General features: G+C 47.6%; 1 protein-coding gene across 6 annotated transcripts in view; it reads left to right on the plus strand.

Annotated features, from left to right (window-relative positions):
- Positions 1-516: 516 nt before the first annotated feature.
- Glt8d2 (glycosyltransferase 8 domain containing 2) overlaps positions 517-18,527 on the plus strand; it is a 51,562-nt gene continuing 33,551 nt past the window's right edge. Inside the window, exon 1 of one of the 6 annotated variants that reach the window (XM_008765297.4) lies at positions 517-1,154. The gene's annotated coding sequence lies outside the window, so the exon portion shown is untranslated. The remainder of the gene's footprint in view (positions 1,155-18,527) is intronic. The other 5 variants (XM_039080500.2, XM_008765296.4, XM_008765298.4 and 2 more) reach the window with 5 other exon arrangements.

An 18,527-nucleotide genomic window follows, 5' to 3' on the forward strand; every position in this document is an offset into this window, starting at 1 on the left:
CACTAGATTTCAAAGACTTGGTAAAAAAAAACAAAAATAAAGAATACAAAATGTCCTTTACATGTTTTAGACATGTTAGTCGAAATAATACTTTGTGTGCACTGGGTAAAATAAAATTTATCATTTTTATACATTCATTAATGTGAATGATGATCTCTTTCTTTTTAACATTTGTTTGTTCGTTTGTTTAAGGGAAGGTCTCAAATAGCCCATGCTGGCCTTGAACTCCTGACCCGCCCCTGCCTCTATCTCCAAAGTGCTAGAATTACAGGCTTGCCACACCACCCTGGCAGTGAGTGAGGGGGTCTTGGAAATTTAAAGTTACAGTTTGCTTTACATTATATTTATGAAGGAAGGGACCGCATGGGGTGGAGGCGGGCAGCTCCTTATAAAAGCTAGAGAAGGCTACTGTGGATATGTTCCGTGATCCCATTTCTAGGGATCAACTGCAAGACTACAGAAAGGCAGAGGCAGCTTTGCGACCAAGTCCGCCCCCTGCCTGATGCCTCTCCCCTTCCGGCAGGAATGCACCCCACCTGGAAACTTCTGTCTTTATCACAGCCTCAGTAGGAGACTGTGGTTGTCTGCATTTGATTTGCCATGGCAACATTATACAGACGATTGCAGACTCTCAGCAAGAACCTGACTGAATTTGAAGTTTACACTAGACGCGTCAAGGTATAAATTCATTTTCCGAACATTTGCTCTTCCCTGGGTTTGCATCTTTTCTCCAGAACAGCCCTGTTTTGGAGAGAGTTTCACAGCAGACTGCAAGAGAAAGCTGAGAGAGGAAGTCTGCCCCCAGCCAGCCAACCTGCTCTGCCTTCTCCTTCAGAGCACATCTGGAAGTGGTTTCAGGAGCAGCCTCTGCCTGCATAAGGCTTGGATTCCCAGCTGCTGAAGGAGTGGAAGAAACCCGAGCCATTCAGTCAACGCAAGCGCGGAGGGTGGGTAGGGACGGCTGAGGCACACGCTCTCAGAGACAGCGTATTGGCAGTGGGGCTCATAAGCCCTTTGAGATTTCCAATGGGATCTGGGAAGCAGCAGAAGCAACAGGAAGCTTAGTCGTCCCACCGGGCCAGCCGCAGTTTGAACGCTCAGCTCTGCAGCGGTTCTGGACCAAGTTGCCCAAAGCCTACCCTCACATCCAACAGGTAAACAGAGCAATTACAAGCAAGATGCTTTTTCCATTTTCGCCTCCTCTGTCTACAGCCCTGGTTTTATTTTGCTGTGAATTCAAAGAAGTAAATTGGAGGCATCAGATTGCTTTCTCCCCAGCCTCAGCCTCCAGAAGCCCCCTAATGCACATGGTAAAGAACCTTCCTATCACAGCAAACCCAAGACGCTTAGTGTACAAGCTTTTTACATCTTGCTAGTTTTACGGAGCAGAGGTTAGCCCTTCCTCCCATCTCTGCCTTGATTTGTTTTTGTTTGTTTGTTTGTTTGCATTGGATTTTAAGCCTGGAGATCCGGAGTTAGACAGGACAGAGATCAGTGTTCTCATTCAGTGTGAGTCTGTTTCTGAGCCAAAATGACCTAAGTTATGATTCATGGTTTTGGAATCTGTTCTGAGAAACTCTTCTGGGGCCTCCATATCCAGTAAGAGAGCTGGCAGTTGTAGAATCCTGTGGGTTTGTTGTGGTACAGGAGTCATAGTGTTCGATTTAGCATCCAAAGACGATCTATGTTCCCTTTAACAGTGCACACAGGACGTTTGGCCCTTGCAGCCTGCTGGCCAATGGGACACTGGTGTGTCGCTTTTGCCTTTTTCTTTCCTCTTGAAATGTTTTGGTATTGCATTTGTATGCAATATCCTCCTGGTATTACATAATGAAATTCTAGTCCTCTCTGTGATACAGCCAACAACAGAGCTGTGTCCTACAGTAATGAAAGTGTGGGCTGTACGCCACCTGGGAAGACTTAGAAGCCTGATTCTGGTCAGATCACTGATTCTGGTCAGATAACATCCTGGTGCCTACCTTTCCTTATCTGCAAAGTGGAAATAAAGTGATACAATGTAACATGTGACACACAGATACAAAGTAACATGTGACACACAGATACAAAGTAACATGTGGCACACAGGGCCTCCTTCCCTGGCAATGCTGATGACAGTGAAGGTCACAGGAGTGACACAAGCTGCACTGGGCAGGTCCCTGTCCCGATGCACTCTTCCTCTGGCATCTGATAGTTCAAGTGTTCCTCATCTCCCAACATGTCTTTTCCCTAGGACCCCGATTTCTTCATCCCTCTACGAAAATACCTACCCCCTCCAGCTCTCTCCTCTCTCATCTTTGCTCCTCATCCTCCTCTCTGAAAGGCCTGTTCATTAAGCCACCGTTTTCATTCCTCATTTCCAAGAAACATCGTCCTCTTATTGCTTCCTTGATGTTCGAGGTTTTTCAAAGAATGCTCAAGGAGACATAGTCCCATGGGAGAAGGAGCTCCACATACCTTCGGACAGAGCAAAAAGTAGAAAAGACACTTTGAAGGTCCTGAGAAGTGTCTCAACAATGAATGCCACTTAAGGACATTTAGCACACAGTGGTTCCCAAACTTGAGCCATTGTATCCCATACATGAACGTGGCTAGGTACATGCTCTGGTCCCCGTTTTCATTTAGGCTCCTTTAGGAAATCCTATTGATAGCACTCCTGGTAAGCAGCCACGAGGGTGCCGTGTTCTTCCTCTAAATGCTAAGTTGGCGGTTTTAAAAGTTCAAGCACCTAGGACTTGATCCTTGAGTCAGTTTGGGGAGATGGGATAGAAGCTTTAGGAGTGACGGTGCCCCATGGGAGAGAGTCACATCACTTGAGGTATCCCTTGTTCCGTTACATAGCTTATGATATTTCTCCAAGTGCGTTAAACATAGTCTCTAATATTTCTATCAGACACCATCAGCAGCTTGTCTTTAATTCCCTCTTACCTTTGGGCTACCAGGCCCCTCCCCGCTCCTACCTGCATCCATGGCAAATATGATTAATCAATCATTATCTCTACTTTTTTCCAATAAGAGCCTGGTGGTAGCTTTAGATTTCTCCTTAAGTTGGCAATCCCTAAATCCTCTAGCAACTGATTGGCATTAACGTGTAAGATAAACCTTTGGGGCCTTGAATTTTGAGATATTTCCTTCCCGCCTTTGTCTTTTCTTCCAAGACAGAGCTAATCTACCCTTGGCCACTGCCTGGTCTGAAAGAACTCTTTTCAGGTCTTCACAGAAGCCTCTAAGGTCCATGCTCCATCCTCAGGGCTGAAGGCTTTAAACATCTGCCATCGTTTCTCAGGTTAGCCCAGCTCTGTGTGTTCTGCTTTCTGTCCTAGTCAAGGCCAGGGCCCTCTGTCTTCTTTCTTCTCTTGAAGCTGCCACAGTTTACTACTTTGCCTTGGGAGTTCCTTCTTCCATCATTGACATTTAGTACCTCCCAACGCTGCCTCTGGCTATTCTAAAGACAGGGTGACAAGCTTTTCTACACTGGAGGATTATTGACTGTTACCACACACACAAAAAAAACATGACTTAGAAGTTGTTCAGCCTAGAAAAGCTATGGAATTTCCTGTCCAGAACCTCTGCCTTCAGCCTTAGAATGGGACCACTGGCTCATCTGTGATAAGCTGACTCCCTCTTCTTGGGGAGAGAAGCAAAGCGACAAGAGCCACTTCCCCTTACTTTCTCATGTGTTCATTCCCACTATCTTTAGGAAAGGACAGGCAGACCCATAGTCCTGTCCTTGGTCATCATGGGTGCAGGTACAGCACAGTTTTAGAAATAGTATGAAGGCTAGCTGTGCATTCCTTTAATCCCAGAACTCAAGAGGCACAGGCAGGTAGATCTTTGTGAATTTGAGGCTAGCCTGGTCTACATAGTAAGTTCTTTGAAATGGAAGCATTCAAGATTGGGGCTAGAGAGATGGCTCAGCAGTTAAGAGCACTGTCTGCTCTTCCAGAGGTCCTGAGTTCAGTGAATACATAAATATTTTTTAAAAGATTTATTCATTTATTTAATGTATGTGAGTACACTGACACTGTCTTCAAACACACCAGAAGAGGGCATCAGATCCCATTACAGTTGGTTGTAAGCCATCATGTAGTTGTTGGGAATTGAACTCAGGACCTCTGGAATAGCAGCAAGCGCTCTACCACTGAGCTAAATCCCCAACCCCCCCTTCTTTTGGTTCCCCCCCACCCCGAGCTGGGGATGGAACCCAGGGCCTTGCGCTTCTTAGGCAAGCGCTCTACCACTGAGCTAAATCTGAGCTAAATCCCCAACTCCAGTCAGTGCTCTTAACCACTGAGCCTTCTCTCAGAATAAATAAATCTTAAAGGAAAGAATGAAAACAACTAAAAATAGAAACCCAAGGACTCCAGACTGGCATGGAGGGGGTCGAGTATGGGCTGCTTACTGGGCAATGTTATTAACACTATTTTTTCTTAGGTGTGATCATAGCATTTTGATTATGTAGGAGATGTCTTTGGTTTGTCTGTGTTTTAGTATACCCTTTTTTGTGTATGTACGTGTGAATGTGTGTGCACAGGTGTGTGGGACCATGTTTGCGAATGTTGAAGCCCAAAGGACAATGTCAGGTGTCCTGAATTGTTAATTCTCTTCCTTCTCCCCTGAGACAGTATCTTCCTCAAGCAATCACTTCATCCATCACACCAGCAATCCTTCCATCTCTGCTCCCCCAGAACACCGGAGTTACAGACCCATGTGGTTGTGCCTGGGTTTACATAGGTGCTAGGGATTTGAACTCAGATCCCATGCTCGTGTGCTCAGCACTCTTAAGCACTGAACCATTTCCCTAGTCCTTACCCTACCCTTGTTTTTAAAAGAGGCTGAGCTGAGCGTGATGGTACACACCTTTAATCCCAGAAGTCTGAGGCAAGTTCCAGGACAGCCAGGGCTTTAATATAGAGAAACCTGGTCTCAACAAAACAAAATCTAAAAGAGGCATGCTGAAGTATTTAAGGGTGATGTTGCAGGATGCCTGAAACTTCAAAGTGTGTGTGTGTGCAGGTAGGGCAGTTGAGCAAACGTGACAACATGCTAGCAAGCTGGTGAAGAACCCACGGGCATTTGACCGTTTTAACTTTTGTAAACCAGAACTGTTTCAAGTGAAGTGAAGAAAAGAGGGAAAAATAAAAACAAGGCTGCCAAAGCTTCGGGTATGTTTCTCGGTGACTTTATATCAACTAATTAAAAAGTCCATGTGGCAGTTGTGTCAACGACTGACTGAGGAAGGCAGGGGTGGGGACAGGAAGACTGGGTGGGAGGCAGCCACAAAGTCAATAGGGAGGTGAGGTGAAATAGGATGGGAGGGGAGACCTAAGTACCTGTTAGGAGATATGACCCATCACGGCCAGTGATGGCTCAAGTGAAACACAAGAACTAGGAGATGCCAGGGTGCAATGGGGTCTCTGGAAGGCCTGGGGTGCTGACTTCGTGATGAACACACAGTGTGTGGTGTTGTCCTGCTATAAGGCTGTGCAGTCATCCTGGCTTATCAGTATTCTTGAGAGATTATAATGCTGGATGCTGAACACAGTCTAGGGACAAAGAGACAAGTGTCCCAACTTTTGTGAGGCTTCTGATGTGTCGTTTGGGGGAACAAACTGGGAGCAGGAACTGTAACCAGGTGTCTTTGTTAGGGTTTTCATTGCCGTGAAGAGACACCATGACCAAGGCAACTCTTACAAAGGACAACATTTAACTGGGGCTGGCTTATAGGTTCTGAGGTTCGGTCCATTATCATCATGGCGGGAAGCATGGCGCATCCGGGCAGGCATAGTGCAGGAAGAACTGAGAGTTCTACATCTTGTTCAGAAAGCAAATAGTTTCCAGGCAGCTAGGGGGAAGGTCTTAAAGCCCACCCCCACAGTGACGCACTTCCTCTAACAAGGTCACATCTCCTAATAGTGCCAGTCCCTGGGCCAAGCATATTCAAACCACCACACCAGGGAAGCCTAGTTATGTAGTAGCCAGTAGAGAAAACTACTGAGGAGATGAAGAACTGCTGGGCTTAGGGCCAGATTCGGGGTCCTGGAGGGACCCCGAGGCTGGAGTTTGTCTAGCAAGAAGTTCAGGGTGCTCGTGTGAGATCTCCTGGATGACTGGCTGTCAGCATTCTCGCTCTTTCCAGAGTGGAATGGCAGCGGTGTTGAGCAGAGCAGAGCAGAGCACCGAGCACAGGAGCCAAAGCTTCTCAGACTCAACACAGCTGCTTGCTTGGCTGTAAACCTGCTGAAGGGAGATAAGGCAGTGTAGTACAATCAGATGGTGTCAATCAGCAAGGTGGAAGCCCCGGAGGTGGCGATGATTCTGGGCGTGTCCTGAAAGCAGAGAAGAGAGGATGTGTGTCAGAGTTTGTGTAGATACGGAGACGGGAGATAACATCCAGTCTGCTTTTTTTGTTGGACCAATTAGGGAATAGAGGCTGTGGATAAGTGGTTTGGGAAAGACTAAGGCAGATGTGTTCTGTAGGGAAATTATCAGGAGCTCAGACTGGAACGTGTGGGTGCACTTGGGGAGCAATGCCAAGTGTCCAGTGGGATGTAGGAGTATGGAGACCATACGGGAGGCTTGAGCTGGGGGCAGAGATGTGTGAATGTTAAACATGGTGGTTCCTTGGCGGGGAAGGTAAGAGAGAAGAAACCAAAGACGCTCGTGCTGAAGCTCAGGAGGTAGGAGCTAAAAACATGGGGTCAGTGGAAGAGATTGAACATGCGCATACCGAAGGTAGGGGAAATGAGGAAGCTGGACAGCGTGCAGGGAGTGTGTGAAGGAGAGGATGGGGCCCGTGGACCATCTTCCATCGTTCAGGAAGCTTGAGAACCCAGACAGTCTCCTCATAGACTGACTGGTCTCGCTTTTTGCCACTGAGACAAAACACCCAACAAAAACAAATCAAGGACAAATAAGCTGTTTTGGTTAATGGAGCACGTGACAGGGAAGGCAAGGCAGCGGTATAAGTGGGCCCTTAGGCAGCCCAGAGCGATGCCTCAATGCTCTGCCTTCTAGATTGCCTAGAGCGATGAACCAGTGCTCCATCTTCCTTCTCCTTTTATCCTGTCTGAGACCCTGGCCCATGAGACACGGTGCTACTCCCAAAACGAGTGTTTCTGCCTCAATTAAACCTCTTGGGAAACACCCTCACAGACACAGGGGTGCGCCTCCTGGATGATTTCTAAATCCTGTCAAGCCGACAAGATTAACTACAACGGGGATTTTTGGGATGGCTCAGTGGTTACAGCGTACGTTGCTCTTGCAGTGTATCAGTTACTGATCTGTTGCTGTGATAAAACGCCACGGCTAAGGCAACTTGTCGAAGAAAGAGGGTTTAGAAGTCCAGATGCAGCAAGCGGCAGGTTTGACAGCAGAAACACGAGCGGAGAACTCGTATCTTGAGCCACAAGCACAAAGCAGAAAGACCACACTGGGATAAGACTTTGGAACCCGAAAGCCTTACCCCCAGTAACATACTTTGCCCCACAAAGCCATAGTTCCTAAAGAGTGCCATTAACTGGGGATCAAGTGTTCAGATGCCTGAGAATATGGGGTGCATCTCATTCAAACCACCACTCGGATGACGTGTGAGGTTCCCAGCACCGTCACGTGGCTCACTAAAGCCTCCGACCTCGATGGCCATTGACACTCCTGCACACAAGTACACACATGCATATAACTTAAAATAATAAAATGTTTAAAAAGATTCACTTCCGCAGCCTTAGTCCTTGGATCTTCTGCTGGGTTCAAGTCTCTCCCTACTACTCCATGTTTTTTTAAATCTTTTTATTTTATATATATGAGTGCTTTATCTGCATGTACCTGCAAGCCAGAAGAGGGCGTCAGACTAATTATAGATGGTTGTGAGCCACCATGTAGTTGCTGGGAACTGAACTCAGGACGTCTGGAAGAGCAGTCAGTACTCTTAACCTCTGAGCCATCTCTTCAGCCTTATTTTTGGTTTACAGCCCTGGCTGTCTTGGAACTAAGTCTGTAGACCAGGCTGGCCTCAAACTCACAGAAATCAGCCTGTTTCTGCCTCCTGAGTGCTGGGGCTAAAGGTGTGCACCACCATGCTTGGCGGACTTAATTATTTTCAGATTGTGTATGTGAGTGTAGCATGTAAACGCAGTACCAGTGGCGGCCACAAGAGGGCGCTGGACCTAGAGTTCCTGGACCTGCCACTTGGGTGCTGGCAGCTGAGGTTTCTTGAAAGGGCATTAAGCGCCTCTACCCACTGAACGTGCCTGCCTATAGAGGTCGGGGGGCGACTCTGTGGAGTTGCTCCTCTCCTTCCACCTTTGCATCTGTTGTTTTTATCTCACGCAGGTGAGCAGTGAGACTTTTTGACTGACAGTGACTGAACGGTGGTGCCCTCCCCGCTGGAATTGTGGGTACCTTTGTGGAGAATTAGTCGGCTTTGCGTGCATGTTTATTATTGACGCCTCTGCTGGGCGCCGCCTCTCTGCGTCTGTCCCTATGCCAGCGTCACACTGTGTGGAATATAATTTGACATTAGGAAGTGTGACACTCGGTTCTTGGTACGTATGGACGTCCTGACAAGAGTGAGTCTTTAGATTGAGTCGGTTTCTTTGAAGGATGATTCATATAAAGTTCTAGAGTCTTAAATCTGATAGAGTTGTCTGTTTTACTTGTCTCGGAGATGGCTCCAGACGGGCAGGGTGGTTTCCCTAGGATCTGCTAGTGCCTTCCGCTGTTGCCATATAATGTTTAAAGGGTGTTCTGGGGTGAAAAGGGTGATCCTGTGATGTCCTTGCTTAGATAAAATATTAATTTATGGAAGTGTTACAGGACAGCATAGTGAGCGCTTATTTAGGGACCCGGCTAATCCTTAGTGCCTGTCACAATTGCTTGTCTTCCTTTCTACACACTCCACAACACCCTATCCCTCACCCTACACACACGCATGTGTCTCTTATGTTCAAGAATATAATCCCATGGAACCCTACAGTTTACCCACCGAGGAAATGTAGCATCGGTGCAATGGTATTTCCTTACCTTTTCCAAGAATGAAGTCTATCACTGGTTTTAAATATGCAGTCAAGAGCCATTCATTTGATCTCATTGTCAAGTCTCTGGAAATGTGCCAGTTTTTTTTTTTTTTAAAGATTTGTTTTTATCTAATTACGTGGTTGTTGAGGTTGGACGGGTGGGGGATGACGTGCATGTGAGTGAGGATGCTGGAGGCTCTGGATGCCCTGGGCCAGAGTTACAGGCACGAGCTGCCCAACGTGAGAGCTGGGGGACGAACTCTGACTCAGTCCATTCTTATATTTTTGGTTTTGAGCCTAGTGTTTAACGGCTGAGCCATCTCTCCAGCCTGGCTCAGTCCATTCTTAATCACCCAGTGGGCTCTACAGCCCCAAGATTTTTTTTTTAACCTTTTCTTTTCTTTTCTTTTTTTTTTTGGTTCTTTTTTTCGGAGCTGGGGACCGAACCCAGGGCCTTGCGCTTCCTAGGCAAGCGCTCTACCACTGAGCTGGGGACCGAACCCAGGGCCTTGCACTTCCTAGGCAAGCGCTCTACCACTGAGCTAAATCCCCAACCCCTTTTTAACCTTTTCTTGATCCCTTTACACTCATTCCTCATCTATGAACCCCAAGGGAAGTGGCGAGACCTTCCGATTCCCTCCCCTGTCTGTGCCAGAACGTTGACAGGACCAGCCTTGGGCAGGCCTTAATCCAGCTAATCGCTCTGCTGCGGGTTCAAGTCTGTGAAGTGCTGAGCTGCCCTGAGGACAGTTCTCCGCCATATTGCACTCCTTCCCCTGCCTCTAGGTCCTTCCACGCCCCCTTCCATGATGTCTCTTGAGCTGGGAGCGGGTTACATAAATGTCCCATATGGCTGAGTTCTCAGCAGTCACCTGTTCCCAGTGCTCTGACATACTGCGAGTCTGGCAGCTACGCGGTGCTGCAGAAACAAGCCTCTCAGACCGAAGCTGACAGCAGACCGGTCAGAGGGCAGACACATAAGTACTTAAAAGGCATTTTGACAGCCATATTGTGCTCCCTGAACAGCAAGCAGTCAGCCTTTCAGTTTTCTTTCAAGGCAACCACATATGCAAAGGAGCCCAGACAATTCAGAGTGAAGCACAATTTGGACCTGCGGTGGCCCAGCTCTTGACAGAGTAGATGGAATGCGGTCTGTTGGAGGGAATGTCCCATCTCTCACATCCGGGCACACAGCCTCCATTTTTTTCTGCTGTTGATGATGCTGGTTTGTTCACTTTGTTGTGAGGGGACTCTCCATCCCAACTCCTGAGAAATCCCTCTTGCAATTAAGAACTAATCTTAGGGCGATATTTCGAGACTGGGAGTGTCTTGTTTCCCAATAACCTCTCACTAAATTGTCAAGGTTTATTTCTTCCCCCTGAATTAGTTATTAAGCATGGCGGTTGCAAAGCCCTGTCGTAGGCGCTGCGCGGGTGAGGGATCTCAGCTTTCCTAGGGTAGGGATCTTAGGTATGATGGAGCCAGGACGTGAACCTTGGTCCATCTGACTGCCAGACTCCCTTCTAACCTAGCAGCAAGCCAGGCATATTGGAGAATGGTCTCTATTTTGGTCCTATGACTGGAGAATTTCTACTGTATTTGACACTGAGATTTTGAGGCCCATGAAGCCTCAGAGAGGCTTATCAGAAGTTATCAGAGAGGATGTGAAACTGTAAGAGGGCGAGGAGGGGACAATGCTCCGTTCCCCCCAATGCTTCAAACAGAACCTGACACCTGCCAGGCAAGTCCTCTATTACACAGGCACATTCCGCCCTCCACCTGCTTTGTAGAAAGCAGACTTCTTGTGGGAATGCTCTGCTTCTCAAGGAGGGAGCACGTGGCTGAGGGCTTCCCACACTCCCTGCTTCTGGACCGTTTCTCCCCCCTCAGCTCATCGTTGGGCCCTGCTACTGCATGTGCCGGTGCTAACTTTCTGAAGCTGCTTGTTTCGATTTATGGAGCTCTCGGAGCTGACAGCCTGATAGCAAAGATGAGCCCTTTCTACAGCTGAGCCAGCACTTGAGAGTGAATTAGTTGGATCTCACAGTCACAGTAACCTGGCTCCCCTCGTACAGTGAAATGTCATCATTGTAAACTCCGTGACCCAGAGCCAAATTTGCTGGCCCATGGTAGGGTCAAACGGGCCCCTAAAGAGAACTTCAGAGCCTTGGGGTTAGAGCATTTTCAAAGCTCCAGGCCAATCCCTGTTCTACCACTGACCAACTGTGTGACTTTGACATCTGATAGGAGGCTAAAGCCCACACAGAATAGGAAGCCTCAGAATTCGGAAGATGAACTCTGTGGGGAGAATTCCAAAGGCGGGATATGGTATGTCCTGGGGTCTCTGGGCCACACATTTCCTCACTTAAAGAACTGAGGGTTGTGTTTCTGCTTGACAAAGAATTGTAAGAATTGAAAGAAGCCATGGACCCAAATGACGCCCCCCCCCCCCCACACACACACCATATCGGCCACCACAAAGTATCTGCAAGCAATTGAACCTAGCCAACAAGCATAGTGGCTCACACCTTTAATCCCAGCACTCAGGAGGCAGAGGCAGGTCGATCTCTGTGAGTTTGAGGCCAGCCTGGTCTACATAGTTCCAGGGTGGCTAGAGGGAGATGTGTTGGATGAAGTTGAGGTGCCCAGGGAGGAAACTTTCTCCAGGAACTCTGGACTCAGTTCCTCCTGAGGTACCTACCACATGGCTTCCTTCACCAAAGGAGAGGAGGAACCATGTGGCCTGAGGCCATTCTGAGATGACATTTCCCCAAAACGTTAAATAAATTGGCATTACTTAGAGTTGTAAATGGATTTAAAAAAAAAAAAAAAAGACCTGAAACCTATCTCAGAAAACCCTAGTAATGTGCTGTTTCAGTAGGGGAGGAGGAGGGAGGGCCATCCAGGTGTTGCTGAGCTCCCGTGTGTGCATGAGAGGCCAGGGAAATGAAAGGGATAAGGTGGTTGGATATAGTAAATTAAAGACTTGCCTCAAATCTCTGGGGATGAGAGTTGCCTGGATCACTGCCAACCAGTTCTCCCGGCATTTTAGTTCAGAAACCCTGGCGTACATCACACCTCCTCCCCCTGTCGCTCTCCCACCTGCTCCCTCCCTCTCCCCTCCCTCCCCTTCTCCCCCTCCTCCTTCCTCACCGAGATGCCTCTGCCGGAGTCTCAGCGACCGGTTTCTGAAGCTCCTTATTTGTCTTATTTGTCGTCTGCAGCCTCTGGTCAAATGTCAAGATCAGAAGTTCTTCTCGAGGAGTGTACATTAGATAGTGTTAAGGCCTAGGCAACCGTTACCTGTCTAGTCTACCATCCTGTGTTGTTCCTGAGGTAACTTCCTCGTATCCTGTTACTGCTGTAACTAGGATGTTCTGTGCTTTGGTGCTCTCAGGAAGCAATCACAATAGAAGTCACTAGAACTGCTTAGTATAGTTACCCACAATGAGCTTGGACTTGAACCAACCACCCAGCAACACTTCCTGCACCTGTGTACGAGCTTTCGTGGCTTTTGCTTTTATGAGCTGCCCCTGAGAGGACCCCAATATAAGAGAGACACCTGCACCTATATAAGAAGCTATTGGAAATAAGACTTCCATTTTGAAAAGGTGCTGAATAAAGTTTAAGCCAAGACCTCCCTGGGAATTGTGGTCACTGACATCCTGGTTGACACGTCCAGACATGAATGTTAGCAAAGCAAGTCCCCTGCCACCCCAACCAATGAGAGCAGGATAAGTGTACAAAAAAAGACATTTCTTAGGAAATTTAGAGATCCCCTTATCCCTAAATAGTGATTGGTGGAATAACTTGTCACAGCTGTTTGTGGGTCTCAGGCTTAAAAGCCCTATAGGATCTAAATTCAGAGTCTCAGTTCAGGTCCTGAGTCTAGAGTATCACTTTGGGGTGGGCTTTGAGGTTCCAAAATCCCACACCAAGTTGGGTGTCTCTGCCTCCTGTCTGTGGGTCAGGACATAAACCTAGAAGTTACATCTCCAACCTTGTCTGCCTGCAGGCTGCCATGATTCCCGCCGATGATAATGGACTCACCCTCTGAAACTGTAAGCCAGCCCCCAATTAGATGCTCTCTTTTATAAGAGTTTCCTTGGTCACGGTGTTTCATCAACACAATAGTAAGGCTAACTAAGCTATTCTCAAATTCAATGTGCAAAAAAAGGCTTGCAAGAATACTGTGAAGTGATGGCACTTGAATTAGGGGACACGCTTAACTGAAACCTTTTCACGGTGATTCAGCCCTTTCTTGTCCTCCTGACCTTGGTACATCTGAGGACATTTCAAGGTGATTATGGGAGGGTCTGTGTGTGTGTGGTAGGTGTGCCCAGGTCGCACCAGGAAGCCTAAAGATGATATTGGGTATCTCGTTCTATCACTGCCAATGCTATTCCTTTGAGGTAAGGTCTCCCATTGAACGAAGAGCTACATTGGCTAGCCAGCCAGCCCTGGAGACCCTCCATGCATGCCGACACTGTAGGAGATACTGGTGCACGTGCATCACACCCAGCTGTTCATGTGATTCTTGGGGTTTGAACAGCAAGCACTCTTACCTGCCCAGCCATCTCCCCAGCCCCATTATTGGAACTTTATTTGATGATACATGTTACTTTTTAGCCAATCACAGCAGTCTGGATCTGTGGCCATTACGCAAAGTGTAGAAGAATCCCAAAGCTTTGTGGACTCTCTTGTTTTCCAGGAGGAGACATTTCGTTCTTGAAAAACATTAAATTAAAAATTCAACTCCGGGCTGGAGAGATGGCTCAGTGGTTAAGAGTACTGGCTGAGGGGCTGGGGATTTAGCTCAGTGGTAGAGCGCTTACCTAGGAAGCGCAAGGCCCTGGGTTCGGTCCCCAGCTCCGGAAAAAAAAGAACCAAAAAAAAAAAAAAAAAAAAAAAGAGTACTGGCTGCTCTTCCAGAGGTCCTGAGTTCAATTCCCAGCAACCACATGGTGGCTCACAACCATCTGTAAAGAGTTCCGATGTCCTCTTCTAGTGTATCTGAAGACAGCTACAGTGTACTTATATATAATAAATGAATAAATTAAAAAAAATTCAACTCCATAGGAAAATTTTTTTTATTTTTTTATTTTCTCTTCCTTTCCCTTTCTTTTTTCTTTCTTTCTTTCTTTCTTTCTTTCTTTCTTTCTTTCCTTCCTTCCTTCCTCCCTTCCTTCCTTCCTTCCTTTCTTCTTCTTTTCTTTTTTTCCTAGACAGGGTTTCTCTGCATATAGCCTAGACAGTCCTGGAACTCGCTCTGAAGACCAGGCTGGCTTCAGAATTCGGAGATCCACCTGTGTCTGCCTCCCAAGCGCTGAGATTAAAGGTGTACATCACCGTTGCTCGGTGGAAAAGCAGACTTTTTAACAAACCAACTCTCCATGTGATTAAGACAAAACAAACAAACAAAAAAAAACATACAAACAAAAACCCAGAATTTAACTTATAGGTCATGCTACTTTTTCAAATGAACTTAAAATATAAATGTTAAATTGTAGAATTTTCAGAGAAATCATAAAGAGGAACTCACCTTGACTTTGGGTTAGGCCAGTCTTAGATATAACATTTATAATTCATAAAGAAAAAAGGAGGGTTTGAGAGATGGCTCAGTGGTTAAGAGCACCCGACTGCTCTTCCAGAGGTCCTGAGTTCAATTCCCAGCAACTACATGGTGGCTCACAACCATCTGTAAAGAGATCTGATGCCCTCTTCTGGTGTGTCTGAAGACAGCTACAGTGTACTCATATATAATAAATAAATAAATCTTTAGAAAAAAGGAGGCCCAGGATGCCCACCCGGCATGAGCAGTGGGCCGGAAAAACCACCACATACATGGGCTGACCAACTTGGCTGCCATCCCGGCCCAGATCCGGTGATTCCAGTCGTCCACCCCATCTACAAGCGCTGGAGCAGGTGGAGGAGCGGCTGCCGCAGAACAAATCCAGGGAGAAGCCAGCAACATCGAGGGTGAAAGCCTGAAGCATGGCTGTGATTGAAGCTGGCACCTACAGCCGCAGAGCAGCTCCTAGGCGTCTGAGAGACCGGTGGAGACTAGAGGTGGGTGGGAGGGATAAGGCAGTGGTCGAGGAAACTGCAAAGCCTGCAGTGTCTCCCAAAAAACTAGAGAAGGGCAGGTCCGCGGGAAGATGCTTTTAAAAAGTGAACTCAGGAAATTAGAAGGAAAGGTGGCAGAACAGGGCGGCAGGAGGAAGTCAGAAACGGAGAAACTACAAAGACCTGCTCCTTGCTGTAGCCAGGAACTGGGCAGAGGTCTGTGATCCATGCTGCTGCTGGCTCTGAAGGGCAAAGAGGCTTCCTTTGCAGACGGATGATTGCAGACTCACAGCTGAGGAGAGACATAGAAAGCTTCTGTGACAAGCTCTCCTCCCACACCCCTTCACCACCCAATGAAGAAAGAGCCTAGACAGGGGGCCATTGAAGAGAACTCTTAAACATTGTAACAGGGAAGCCGAAGAGCAGCGCTCCACAGTTGGTAGCTTCCAGTGGGGGTGGGGTGGGCGGAGGAATCAGTTTACTTTAAGAGGCTGGCCACTGGGAGTTTGACCATGCAATACAAATTGGACTTGATGTTTTTCTTTCTTCTTTTGTTTTGGGGTCGACCATAAGAGTCGGGGGTGAACCTGGGAGGACTGGGAAGTGAATGAGATTGGGGTGCCTTATGTGAAATTTCCAAAATACTCAATTAAAACGTTAAGCTAAAAATAAAAGTAACGAGTTGGGGCCTGATTGCAAATTGCCTGGGGATGGGTGAAGATGTAGCTCAGCGTGTACAGTGCCTGTCTAGTGTTCCAGGGGTCCCAGGTTCTATCTCTAGCACCAAATAAAACCAGGCATGATAAAGCATGTCTGCAATCCTAGCTAGCACTCAGGAGTCGGAGGTGAGAAGAGCAGAGTTCAAGGCTAGCCTGGGCTATATGACCATGTCTTCAGAAAAAAAAAATCAGGCTGGATGTGGTGGTACCCATGTGTAATGTCGGTATTCTGGAGGCTAACACACAAAGACTGGAAGTTGGGGGCCAGCCTTGGCTACATAGCAAGACACTGAATAGCAAAACTCAGCCAGAGTATGCAAAAAAAGCTACATAGTGTAGAAACAATATTTACAAATCACATATGCAACAGAGGACTTGTCTCCAGAATATATAAGTGACTTTGAAAACTCAAAAAAACAAGGCAGTCATCTTTCAAAAATAGTGAGCAGATTGAAACAGAAGCTTCCGTATCTGAATGTGGCAAAAATAAACTAGAAGACGCTCAGTGTCGATGGTCACGGGGAAATTCCAGAGAAAGCCACAGTGCGCTGCATGTATTAGACGGTTGAAGTGATAGCTGTAATAACAGGCACTGAGAAGACCACAGCAACTCTTACCAGCGGCAGTGCAAAACAGAAGTGTCCCCACTACAAGAGACGCATTGGTGGTTGTGGGGAAAATCTGTTAGTTAAGGTCAAAGTCTCCTATTGACCTCGTGAACTTAATGGAGGATTCCCTTCACTGACAGGGCTTCCTCTTCTCGGACCTTGTCCTGGGAGTTCGCAAGCCCACACAGGTCGTCTTGCTTAGATTATAGGTTCAACTTCCTTCCTTTGGGTCAGAACCTCTTCAGCTAGCACTGAGATTCCTGAAGTGCTCCCCAATGCTAATGATGTATTCTGGTACCCTAAACCTTCTCCCTATGACCTTTGCCTATCCTGGATGTTTCTACACCCCATCCCCCAAACCATATGAGCCTTGGATTACCCCAAGCAAAGCTGATCTGCCTCCCTGTCTGCTGCTGTTCGCACGGTGTCTTCACTGTACGTACTCACTGGGCTTCCAAACCCCTTGTCTGTCGTCTCTGCTCCCTTTGCCCCCGATGACAGGTGGTCTCCTAGAAAGCTAGGCATGTAGCAACCACATGATTCAGCCATGACACTTGTGCGTGTTTACCTTCACACTCCCACAAAAACCTGTGCCCGAGTGTTTACACAAGCACTATTCACAACCATAGAACACTGGAAACAGCACTAAGTCCTTCAATAAACAAGACAGTGTTTTCTTCCGGGGATCTCTGGACAACTGAAAGAGGGTCGCTTCCCACCGCTGCATGCTTGCACTATCTGTGAGACTGAAGGAAAAGCAACAAACTTGAAAGAGTGTTGGCCCATTGGGGGTGACCTTGCGTTTCCACTGGCTTCCCATCTCTTTTCTTGGGAGTGTTTATATTTTCATTTAGCGTGCGTGTGCGTGAGTGTATGCATGTGTGTATGAGTGTACGTGCGTGCATGTATGTGTATGTGTGTGTATGCATGCGTGTATGTGTGTAAGTGCGTGAGTGTGTGCAGGTGCGTGCACCCATATGTAGAGGTCAGAGGAGGACTTCAGGTGGCTTCCATCACTCTGCCTCACTGCCTTGAGACAGGGTCCCTCAGTGAGTCACAAGCCTGGCGTTCCAAGTAGACTGGCTAGCCAGTGAGCTCCACCTGTCTCTGCCTCCCAACAAGAGGATTTCAGACGAGTAGCCAGATATGTCGTTGGTACTGAGAATGTGAACTCAGACCCTCACGCATGCGCAGCAAGCGCTCACAGACCTATCTCCCCAGCACCCTGGGGAATCCGCCAGACGGCTGTTTGGAGACTTTAATGTGGTCAAAAGTGATGGACGTGGTTGGACGCCAGCGCCAGCGGATCTGTCCTCTTCCTCACTCACCAACCCCTCCAATCCCTTCCCCCTTAGTCCTCGGTGGTGTGCACACTGACCTTGCCGTTCCCAGAACACGCGGAGTTCTTTCTGGCCACAGACCCTTTAAACTTTTGGTTCCCTCCGCCTGGCGTGCCCCTTCCACGTGCTCTTGTTTTGACTCCTGCCCGTGCCTTTTCCTCAGGGCGGCCTCTCCAGAGCCTCCTTCCTGTTGCAATCCCCACTCCTGCTAATCTTCATCCTGGCACCTCTGCCCTCCGTTCTTAGTCAGCCCTTACTCCAATCGCTTTAACGCCAATGTTTTAACATCCGATTTCATCACTGGTGTGAAGGCTCCGTGAGTACGGAGACCAGGACCATCTTATCCGACAGTGTATCCCCAGCACGTCTCATGCTGGGCTTTTAGTGATGAACGAATGATTAGATTGGGTGTAAAATTTGCACACTCAAGGCTGGTCTGTTTCCACCGGGAAAGCCAGACAATGGACACACTTCTTTTTTATTTATTTATTTATTTTTTCGTTCTTTTTTTCGGAGCTGGGGACCGAACCCAGGGCCTTGCGCTTCCTAGGTAAGCGCTCTACCACTGAGCTAAATCCCCAGCCCCTTCTTTTTTATTTTTTAAAGATTTATTTATTTATTATATATAAGTGCACTGTAGCTGTCTTCAGACACACCGGGAGAAGGCATCAGATCTCATTACAGGTGGTTGTGAGCCACCATGTGGTTGCTGGGATTTGAACTCAGGACCTCTGGAAAAGCAGTCAGTGCTCTTAACCACTGAGCCATCTCTCCAGCCCAACA

This window comes from Rattus norvegicus, chromosome 7 (genome assembly GCF_036323735.1).
Source record: "Rattus norvegicus strain BN/NHsdMcwi chromosome 7, GRCr8, whole genome shotgun sequence".
In the NCBI taxonomy this organism is placed as follows: Eukaryota; Metazoa; Chordata; class Mammalia; order Rodentia; family Muridae; genus Rattus; species Rattus norvegicus.